This window comes from Manis javanica, chromosome 13 (genome assembly GCF_040802235.1).
Source record: "Manis javanica isolate MJ-LG chromosome 13, MJ_LKY, whole genome shotgun sequence".
Lineage (NCBI taxonomy): Eukaryota > Metazoa > Chordata > Mammalia > Pholidota > Manidae > Manis > Manis javanica.
This window is the reverse complement of record NC_133168.1, coordinates 47371025-47381767: the sequence shown is the minus strand read 5'-3', so window position 1 is coordinate 47381767 and position 10743 is coordinate 47371025.

Sequence of the window (10743 nt, the reverse complement as noted above, 5' to 3'; positions counted from 1 at the left end):
TTGTAAGAGGTGCGAATGACTCTGTGAAAGAAGGCAGGTCCACCACCGAAAGATTATGGGCCGAGGAAGTGAGACCCGTGTAGGACCAGCAGGTGGTGCTGCTGAGAAACCAGCTTTTCGAGACCCAGAAGAAGCCCTTGGCCGCCTAGCCAGGATTTGGGGATGAAGAGTTCTTGGCAAAGTAGTACTTGTTCTCTTTCCAAAGGTGGAGACAGAAGGGGTCCTCTACGACGTTATAATTTATTCACGCTCTAAGTGGTTAATAAGTTTAATTGGGAAAAAATCTAACTTTCCTTTTAGACCCATTTTTCTTAGGCTAGGACACGGGAAGCTGAAGGAAGAGATTAAACAATAAGAATATAAAACTAAAAAAATGTCTTATTTTGTTTTATGAATGTGGTTTTAAAACTTCAAAACAATGACAGTATCCTCCATTTCATTTTAGCGTATACAGTGTTTTCCTCGGAACTGACTGTGTTTTCTTAATTGTGTAAAATGGAGAAGGTGGAAGAGCATGCTTTTTGTGTTTAAAAATAATGTGTATTTTAACAGTCCATGCCAGTATCTTCGTACTTGTAGTTCTGTTGCATTTTGAGATCTCATTCACTACTTAATCAGATTTGGAAATTTTCAGTGTTCATATATATATATATATATATATATATTCATATATATATATATATATGAGTATGTATTCTTTTTATTTCTCTGAAATCAATTTATTTCAAGATCCTTAATTCATGTATATCAGTATAGAACCAATTCTTGAAGAGTGCCATCTAGCTCAGTGATGTTTTCTCATGTTAGCTAAAGCAATTTCTTTTTTTAATAACCTCTATAAATGTAGAAATATTAAAGTGTATGTTCTCCAGCTTTAAGCTTAATCCCCTATCTTTATGTTCTCCTTAGCTAGTTTTACCTCTCTGTCCTACACACCCCATGAACAAATAATAGCAAAAATTTGATAAATACTTAAAGATTACAATTTGAAGATATAATACTAGTATTAACTAACAATGTGTAAGGCATTGTTTTAAGTACTTTAATGTATTACCTTACAACTATGAGGTAGGTACTATTGTTATTCCCATTTTACAGAAACAGGCACATCTTGGATTTGAATCCGGGTAGGGACTACAGAAGTTCACCTAATCCAAATTCTTCATTTTATCAACTAAGAAATAGATATAATAAGGGTAAAAGACTTGCTTAAAGACTCTCTAGTTTAAGATAAAGCTAGGATCACAACACAGGTGTATTTCCTGATCCATAAATACTTTCAGTTTAGGAAAAGTTACTCAGTTATTTGGTTCTAGGCATGTATTTAGAACAGGTTCTCTAAATAAATAATATAATTTTTATCCCATCTGTTTATCTACTCATCTTTTCATCTGCACACAAGAAAGGAATTAACAAGAATCCCACTGAAATGCCCTTCCAAGTTTCAAACCCTCTCTCAGCCACATCCACTAATTTTAGTCCTCTCTTTCTCTTATGTCCCAGATCCATTTTTCCAAGAATTTATTGGCTATTCCTTTAAAACATCTCTAATACAACCTGTATCATCTCTTGTTTAATTATTGTAACAGCCCAGGGACTGATTTTCTTGCTCCTGTCTTTGCTCTCCTTGGAGTCTATTCTCAACACAGAGGTCAAAGTAAACATAAAAATGAAAGATCAAACCACCCGTCTGTTCAGTCTACCATGGAATTCCAAAATGAAGTAAAACCCAGAGTCCCTAACAATGGCTGTAAGATGCTTCCCTTGTTCCCTCTGACCTCACAAACTGCTCACTTAACTTTATGTTCCAAGAAAACTACACAAACTCTCAACCTCAGGCTTTGCAGTTGCTGTTTCCTCTGCTTAGAACACTTCCAATAATGGCTTCCTCCCTTTGTGCTCAAACACCATCCTTTCAGTCAGCCCTCTACTTGCCACCCTCTTTTAAATCATGATATCCCTTTCCCGATATTTCTTATTCCACTCGTTTACTTTTTCTAATACTTGCCACAATAAAAGGTATAGTTTGCTTATTCATCTTCACTGAGTGTCTTTCCACACTAGAGCATAAATCTCTTAAGGGCAGGAATTTGCATTCTATTTTGTATCCCAACTGCCAAGAATAGTGTCTAACGCATTTAGAGAGACTCTCTGTAAATACCTACTGAAGGAATGAATGAATATGTGCACACATATTTATGTACTAAATAATATATAAATGGTAAAGACGTGTTTTTTGTCAGTTTTCTATAGAGGAGAATTGAATGTGTGGAACAATATGCACTCCACCTCCACCAGTCAACTGAAAGATGGTGGTAAATTTCTGTGGATAATACAGGACAGCACATCTCAATATTGTCAGAGTGTTTTTAAAAGTAATCAGTTTCCAATAATTGTTAAAATGCCCAAACTTTTAAATCACTTAAAGAAATAAATCAGAACCTAACGGATTCAAGGTATCTTTGTAACAATGTTACTGTCACTGACTTTCAATTTTGCTTCATTGAATCAACAATAAAGGAGTTGCCAACAGGATGCTAGGAATTGCTCATTTTTCATAACCCAGTGCCTATTTCCCACAAGCATATAAAATGCTTTTGTGAATACCACACATCTTCAGATGACCACTCTTCCCCATACTATTCTTCCAACACCCAAAAATGTTTGATATTATTTATTTTGCATAATGATCAAAACATTCTTTTTGTTTAGTTAATATCTGAGGACATCCCTGAAAATGTGCATGAGAAAATTACATGGGTTACAATGAAAAATGTGTTGAAAACCATTGGTGTAACTTAGTCTAGGGTAGTGGTTTTCAAAATGCTTTCTAGTGTTACCTGGTGGTCCTTGAGATCCTTTCAAAGAGTCCCAGAGGTAAAAATTATTTCAATAGCTCTTAACATTCTAGCTGCCATGTTCCCACCTTCCCTCCCTTGTACACTACAGTTTTCCAGGGGCTATGTGGTGTGCGATATAGCAATGGATTGAATGTAGAAGCAGATATTAGAATTTGGCTATAGCAAATCAGGCATTAAAGAGATTTACACAACATAAACTAATGTTGCTTTTCTTACTAAGTTCATTTTGTTTTGGAAAATAGTTATTTTTCAGAAAATATATATGTATTTATGTTAACATTAATGGGCTTATTATTTTTAAATGAGTTTGTAAGTATTTTTAAAAAGTTCTCAGTTTTAGTTTCCAGTTGGGTAAACATTTATAGATTAACATACACAAACAGCAGTTCTTTTGAGTCTTTTATAATTTTTAGTAATGTAAATGGATCTGGAGATCAAAAAGTTTAAGAATACTGGTCTGGGGCAATTTTGTGTACCAACTATAAGCTAAGTTTCTTCCCACATGCCAGCAATCATCTGATAACTGTGAACACAAGATGTTCATATGTCTGGAAACAGAACAAACCACATGAAGGAATCCACTAGTTTTATAGTTAGCAGATGAATGTAAGTAAAGTCAAGGAAACGTTTTGGAAAGCAAACTTTTCTATTTCAATTGAAGACTTTTCTCCAAGAGCTGATACTTAGCTTGGTTTCTGTCCTACCATCTGATGTTACTCTACTTACGATAATCTAACAATACATACTTTCCTGGTAGAATTCCTTTGTAAATACTAGTAGAGTAGACAGTTTTCCTTCGTTTTTCTTTTACATAATGTGATAACCAATGCTCTCTTTGACTAATTTCAGTGTTCCTACTATAGCCCCAGAAATTGGAACTGAATTACAATTGTATGCCTGGGAAATAGCCCACAAAAATCACTGAGTCAGGGGGAGGAGCCAAGATGGCAGCATGAGTAGAGCAACGGAACTTTCCTCCCAAAACCATATATATTTTTGAAAATACAACAAATACAACTATTCCTAAAAGACCAGAAGATACAGGACAACAGCCAGACTACATCTACGACCTGTGAGAACCCAGCGCCTCATGAAGGGGGTAAGATACAAGCTGCGGCCCGGTGGGACCTGAGCACCACCCCTACCCCAGCTATCCCATGGGAAGAGAGGATTTGGAGCGGGTAGGGAGAGGGAGCCTAGGACTCCTAAATACCCAGCCTTAGCCATCTGCACTGGGAGCACAGACACACAGTGCATTGGGTGCTGGATACTAGGGAAACGGGCCAGTAAAACCTGCAAGCGGGTCCCCGCAGCTGGCGCCCCTGGGACAAAGAAAAGCGAGTGCTTTTTGAAAGTCTTAAAGGGACAGGGGCCTAATAGTTAGATGGAAGTGTCCTGGCACACTCAGCCCAGCAGCTGGGAATCTTGGGGATCTCTGGATGCCCTAACCCCTGGGTGGCAGAACAGCACTGAGGCCCCTCACAGCAATAAACAGCCTCCCGCCCATTTCCTGTCTGGCACAGCCCCGCCATAGCAGAACAGCAGCCTGAGGCTGGCCATGTCCACAGCAACTGCACGTGGAGCTTCCTTCACAGTGGCCACGCAGGAATCAGATACCCCATCTGCATGCAACTGCCCAGCACAAGCCACTAGGGGTCGCTGTTCTCCCAGGAGAGGAAGGCCACAAACTAGCAAGAAGTGATGTTCTTCCAGCCGATACACATGCCAACTCCCCACAACTACCTCCATCACTATGAAAAGGCAGAATAATTTGATACAGACCAGACTAACCCAGACATCCTCCCCTGAGAAGGAATCTGGGGAGGTAGACCTAAGCAACCTTCCTGAAAAAGAATTCAAAATTAAGGTCATAACCATGCAGATACAGCTGCAGAGAAAAATGTAAGAGCTAACAGACAAGGTAGGGAGGGAGACTACAGAAATAAAACAATCTCTGGAAGGACTTAAAAGCAGAATGGATGAAATGCAAGCAGCCATTAATGGAATAGAAACCAGAGAACAGGAACGCATAGAGGCTGACGCAGAGAGAGAGATAAAAGGATCTCCAGAAATGAAACAATATTAAGAGAACTGTGTGACCAATCCAAAAGAAAGAGTATCCACATTATAGGGGTACCAGAAGAAGAAGAAGAGAGAAAAAGGGATAGAAACTGTCTTTGAAGAAATAATTGCTGAAAACTTCCCCAAACTGGGGTAGGAAATAATCGCTCAGACCATGGAAGCACACAGAACTCCCAACAGAAGGGACCCAAAGAGGACAACACCAAGACACATAATAAATAAAATGGCAAAGATCAAAGACAAGGAGAGACTATTAAAGGCAGCCAGAGAGAGAAAAAAGGTCACCTACAAAGGAAAGCCAATCAGGTTATCATCAGACTCCTCAACAGAAACCTTACAGGCCAGAAGAGAATGGCATGATATATTCAATGCAATGAAACAGACGGGCTTTGAACTAAGGATACTGTATCCAGCACGATTATCATTTAAATATGAAAGAGGGATTAAATAATTCCCAGACAAGCAAACATTGAGGGAATTTGCCTCCCACAAACCACCACTACAGGGTATTTTAGAGCAACTGCTCTAAATGGGAGCACTACTAAGGCTAAATAGATGTCACCAGAGAAAATAAAATCACAGCAAAGATAGCAAATCAAACAAATACTAACTAAAGGCAAAAAATAGAATCAACTACTCACAAAAGCAGTCAGAGGAAACACAAAAGAGCACAGAATAAAACATTGAACATACAAAGAATGGAGGAGGAGGAATAAGAAGGGAGAGAAATAAAGAAATATCAGACAGTATTTATAATAGCTCAATAAGTGAGTTAAGTTAGACAGTAAGATAGTAAAGAAGCTAACCTAGAACCTTTTGTAACCATGAATCTAAAGCCTGCAATGGCAACAAGTACATATCTTTCAATAATCACCCTAATGTAAATGGACTGAATGCACCAATCAAAAGACACAGAGTAATAGAATGGATAAAAAAGCAAGACCCATCTATATAATGCTTACAAGAGACTCACCTCAAACCAAAAGACATGCAGACTGAAAGTCAAGGGATGGAAAAAGATATTTCATGCAAACAACAGGGAGAAAAGAGCAGGTGTTGCAGTACTAGTATCAGACAAAATAGACTTCAAAACAAAGAAAGTAACAAGAGATAAAGAAGGACATTACATAAAGATAAAAGGGTCAGTCCAACAAGAGGATATAACCATTATAAATATATATGCACCCAGTACAGGAGCACCAACATATGTTAAACAAATAGTAACAGAATTAAAGGAGGAAATACAATGCAATGCATTTATTCTAGGAGATTTCAATACACTACTCACTCCAAATGATAGATCCATCAGACAGAAAAAAAGCAAGGACACAGAGGCGCTGAACAACACACTAGAAGAGATGGACTTAATAGACATCTATAGAAGTCTACATCCAAAAGCAACAGGATACACATTCTTCTCAAGTGTGCATGGAACATTCTCCAGAATAGACCACATACTAGGTCACAAAAAGAGCCTCAGTAAATTCAAAAAGATTGAAATTCTACCAACCAACTTTTCAGACCACAAAGGTATAAAACTAGAAATAAATTGTACAAAGAAAACAAAAACGCTCACAAACACATGGAGGCTTAACAACATGCTCCTAAATAATCAATGGATCAATGAACAAATTAAAATAGAGATCAAGGAATATATGGAAACAAATGAGAACAACACAAAGCCCCAACTTCTGTGAGAAGCAGCAAAAGAGGACTTAAGAGGAAATTGTATAGCAATCCAGGCATATTTAAAGAAGGAAGATCAATCCCAAATGAATAGTCTAAAGTCAAAATTATCGAAATTGGAAAAAGAAGAACAAATGAGGCCTAAGGTCAGCAGACGGAGGGACATAGTAAAGATCAGAGAAGAAATAAATAACATTGAGAAGAATAATACAATAGAAAAAAATCAATGAAACCAACAGCTGGTTCTTCAAGAAAATAAACAAAATAGATAAGCCTCTAGCCAGACTTATTAAGAGAAAAAGAGAGTCAACACACATAAACAGAATTAGAAACAAGAAAGAAAAAATCATGACGGACCCCACAGAAATACAAACAATTATTAGAGAATACTATGAAAACGTATATGCTGACAAACTGGAAAACCAAGGAGAAATGGACAACTTCTTAGAAAAATACAACCTTCCAAGACAGACCCAGAAAGAAGTAGAAAATCTAAACAGACCAATTACCAGCAACGAAATTGAATTGGTAATCAAAAACTACCCAAGAACAAAACCCTCAGGCCAGATGGATTTACCTAGGAATTTTATCAAACATACAGAGAAGACATAACACCCATTTTCCTTAAAGTTTTCCAAAAAATAGAAGAGGAGGGAATACTCCCAAACTCATTCTATGAAGCCAACATCAACCTAATATCAAAACCAGGCAAAGACCCCACCAAAAAAGAAAACTACAGACCAATATCCCTGATGAACGTAGATGCAAAAATACTCAACAAAATATTAGCAAACCGAATTTAAAAATACATCAAAAGGATCATACACCATGACCAAGTGGGATTCATCTCAGGGATGCAAGGATGGTACAACATTGGAAAATCCATCAACATCATCCACCACATAAACAAAAAGACAAAAACCACATGATCATCTCCATAGCTGCTGAAAAAGCATTCGACAAAATTCAATATCCATTCATGTTAAAAACTCTCAACAAAATGGGTATAGAGGGCAAGTACCTCAACATAATAAAAGAGCCATATATGATAAACTCACAGCCAGCATCATGCTGAACAGCGAGAAGCTGAAAGCTTTTCCTCTGAGATCGGGAACCAGACAGGGATGCCCACTCTCCCCACTGTTATTTAACATAGTACTGGAGGTCCTAGCCATGGCAATTAGACAAAACAAAGAAATACAAGGAATACAGATTGGTAAAGAACAAGTTAAACTGTCACTATTTGCAGATGACATAATATTGTACATAAAAAACCCTAAAGACTCCACTCCAAAACTACTAGAACTAATATCGGAATACAGTACAGTTGCAGGATACAAAATTAACACACAGAAATCTGTGGCTTTCCTATACACTAACAATGAGCCAATAGAAAGAGAAATCAGGAAAACAATTCCATTCACAATTACATCAAAAAGAATAAAATACCTAGGAATAAACCTAACCAAGGAAGTGAAAGACCTATACCCTGAAAACTACACTCTTAAGAGAAATTAAAGAGATCACTAACAAATGAAAACTCATGCCATGCTCATGGCTAGGAAGAATTAATATTGTCAAAATGGTCATCCTGCCCAAAGCAATACACAGATTCAATGAAATCCCTGTCAAATTACCAGCAACATTCTTCAATGAACTGGAACAAATAGTTCAAAAATTCATATGGAAACACCAAAGACCCCGAATAGCCAAAACAATCCTGAGAAGGAAGAATAAAATGGGGGGGATCTCCCTCCCCAACTTCAAGTTCTACTACAAAGCCACAGTAATCAAGACAATTTGGTACTGGCACAAGAACAGAGCCACAGACCAGTGGAACAGAATAGAGACTCCAGATATTAACCCTAACATATATGGTCAATTAATATACGATAAAGGAGCCATGGACATACAATGGGGAAATGATAGCCTCTTCAACAGGTGGTGCTGGCAAAACAGGACAGCTACATGTAAGAGAATGAAACTGAACCATTGTCTAACACCATCCACAAAAGTAAATTCGAAATGGATCAAGGACCTGAATGTAAGTCATAAAATCATAAAACTGTTAGAAAAAAACATAGGCAAAAATCTCTTGGACATAAACATGAGTGACTTCTTCATGAACATATCTCACCAGGCCAGGGAAACAAAAGCAAAAATGAACAAGTGGGACTGTATCAATCTGAAAAGCTTCTGTACAGCAAAGGACACCATCAATAGAACAAAAAGGCATCCTACAATATGGGAAAATATATTCATAAATGACAGATCCAATAAAGGGTTGACATCCAAAATGTATAAAAAGCTCATGCACCTCAACAAACAAAAAGCAAATAATACAATTAAAAAAAGGGCAAAGGATCTGAACAGACACCTCTGCAAAGAAGAAGTTCAGATGACCAACAGACACATGAAAAGATGCTCCACATTGCTAGTCATCAGAGAAATGCAAATTAAAACCACAATGAGATATCACCTCACATCAGTAAGAATGGCCACCATCCAAAAGACAAACAACAACAAATGTTGGTGAGGATGTGGAGAAAGGGGAACCCTCCTACACTGCTGGCAGGAATGTAAAGTAGTTCAACCATTGTGAAAAGCAGTCTGGAGGTTCCTCAAAAAACTGAAAATAGAAATACCATTTGACCCAGGAATTCCAGTCCTAGGAATTTACCCTAAGAATGCAGGCACCCAGTTTGAAAAAGACATATGCACCCCTAAGTTTATTGCAGCACTATTTACAACAGCCAAGAAATGGAAGCAACTTAAGTGTCCATCAGTAGATGAATGGATAAAGAAGATGTGGTACATATACACAATGGAATAGTATTCAGCCATAAGAAGAAAACAAATCCTATGGTTTGCAACAACATGGATGGAGCTAGAGGGTATTATGCTCAGTGAAATAAGCCAAGGGGAGAAAGACAAGTACTAAATGATTTCACTCACATGTGGAGTACAAGAACAAAGAAAAACTGAAGGAACAAAACAGCAGCAGAACCACAGAACCCAAGAATGGACTAACAGTTACCAAAGGGAAAGGGACTCGGGTGGATGGGTGGGAAGGGAGGGATAAGGGAGGTGAAAAAGAAAGGGGGCATTACGATTAGCATGTATAATGTTGGGGAGACACGGGGAGGACTGTGCAGCACAGAGAAGACAAGTAGTGATTCTTCAGCATCTTACTAGGCTGATGGACAGTGACTGTAATGGGGTTTGTGGGGGGGACTTGGTGAATGGGGGAGCCTAGTAAACATAATGTTCTTCATGTAATTGTAGATTAATGATACCAAAAAAAATCACTGAGTCACATTTTACAGTTTCACTGTAAAGCCCAGCATTCCTTTCTTCACCCAGTTGTATGTTTACATGATGTATGTATTGATTTTTAGATGTCTTTTGACAACATTAGCTGTTATTTTATATCTGCAAAGTCCATGTTTGTTTCATTAGAGGACATCATCTCTCAATGAGCATAACATTGAAAGATAAAAAAAATGCTGCATTGTTGTCAGAATCATTTGTTATTGCATAGCTATATAATTATTGGCATAAAAATTACATTAAATAGTGCACCCTTTACATAAAAGAAATATCTTACAGTTGTTCAGTCCTCAAATATGTTTTTCAATGCCATATTTTCCTCAAAATAGTTAGGATTTGGAAAATCAATATTGAATGGTTTTATCAATTATTGATTTAATATATATCAGTTTTTGGCTTAATACATTTATTACCAAGAAACTTGAAATATTTTTCATAGCAGTATATTAAATAGGGTCCTGTTTGAAAAACAGAAACTACCTCAAATATTTCAAAGGGAATTTAATTCAGTGAGTTGGTCGCAAAATTATCGTGAAACTGGAGGAACCAAAAACAGGAAGATAAGATGCCCTGAAATCAGTAACTACAGAAAGTCATTCGTTTTCCTAAGGTTGGAGGAGCAAAGGGTTTACTGGTGTTCCCAGAAGCCGAGTGACATGCTCCCCAAGGCTGCGGGAGCACTTCTGTTAGACTAGCTGCAGTAGAAAGCCAGGAGCCCATATGCCCCCTGAGGCTGCAGGAATCCAGGAATTCATGGCCACCAGCGGTCACCTACCCCTGCCAC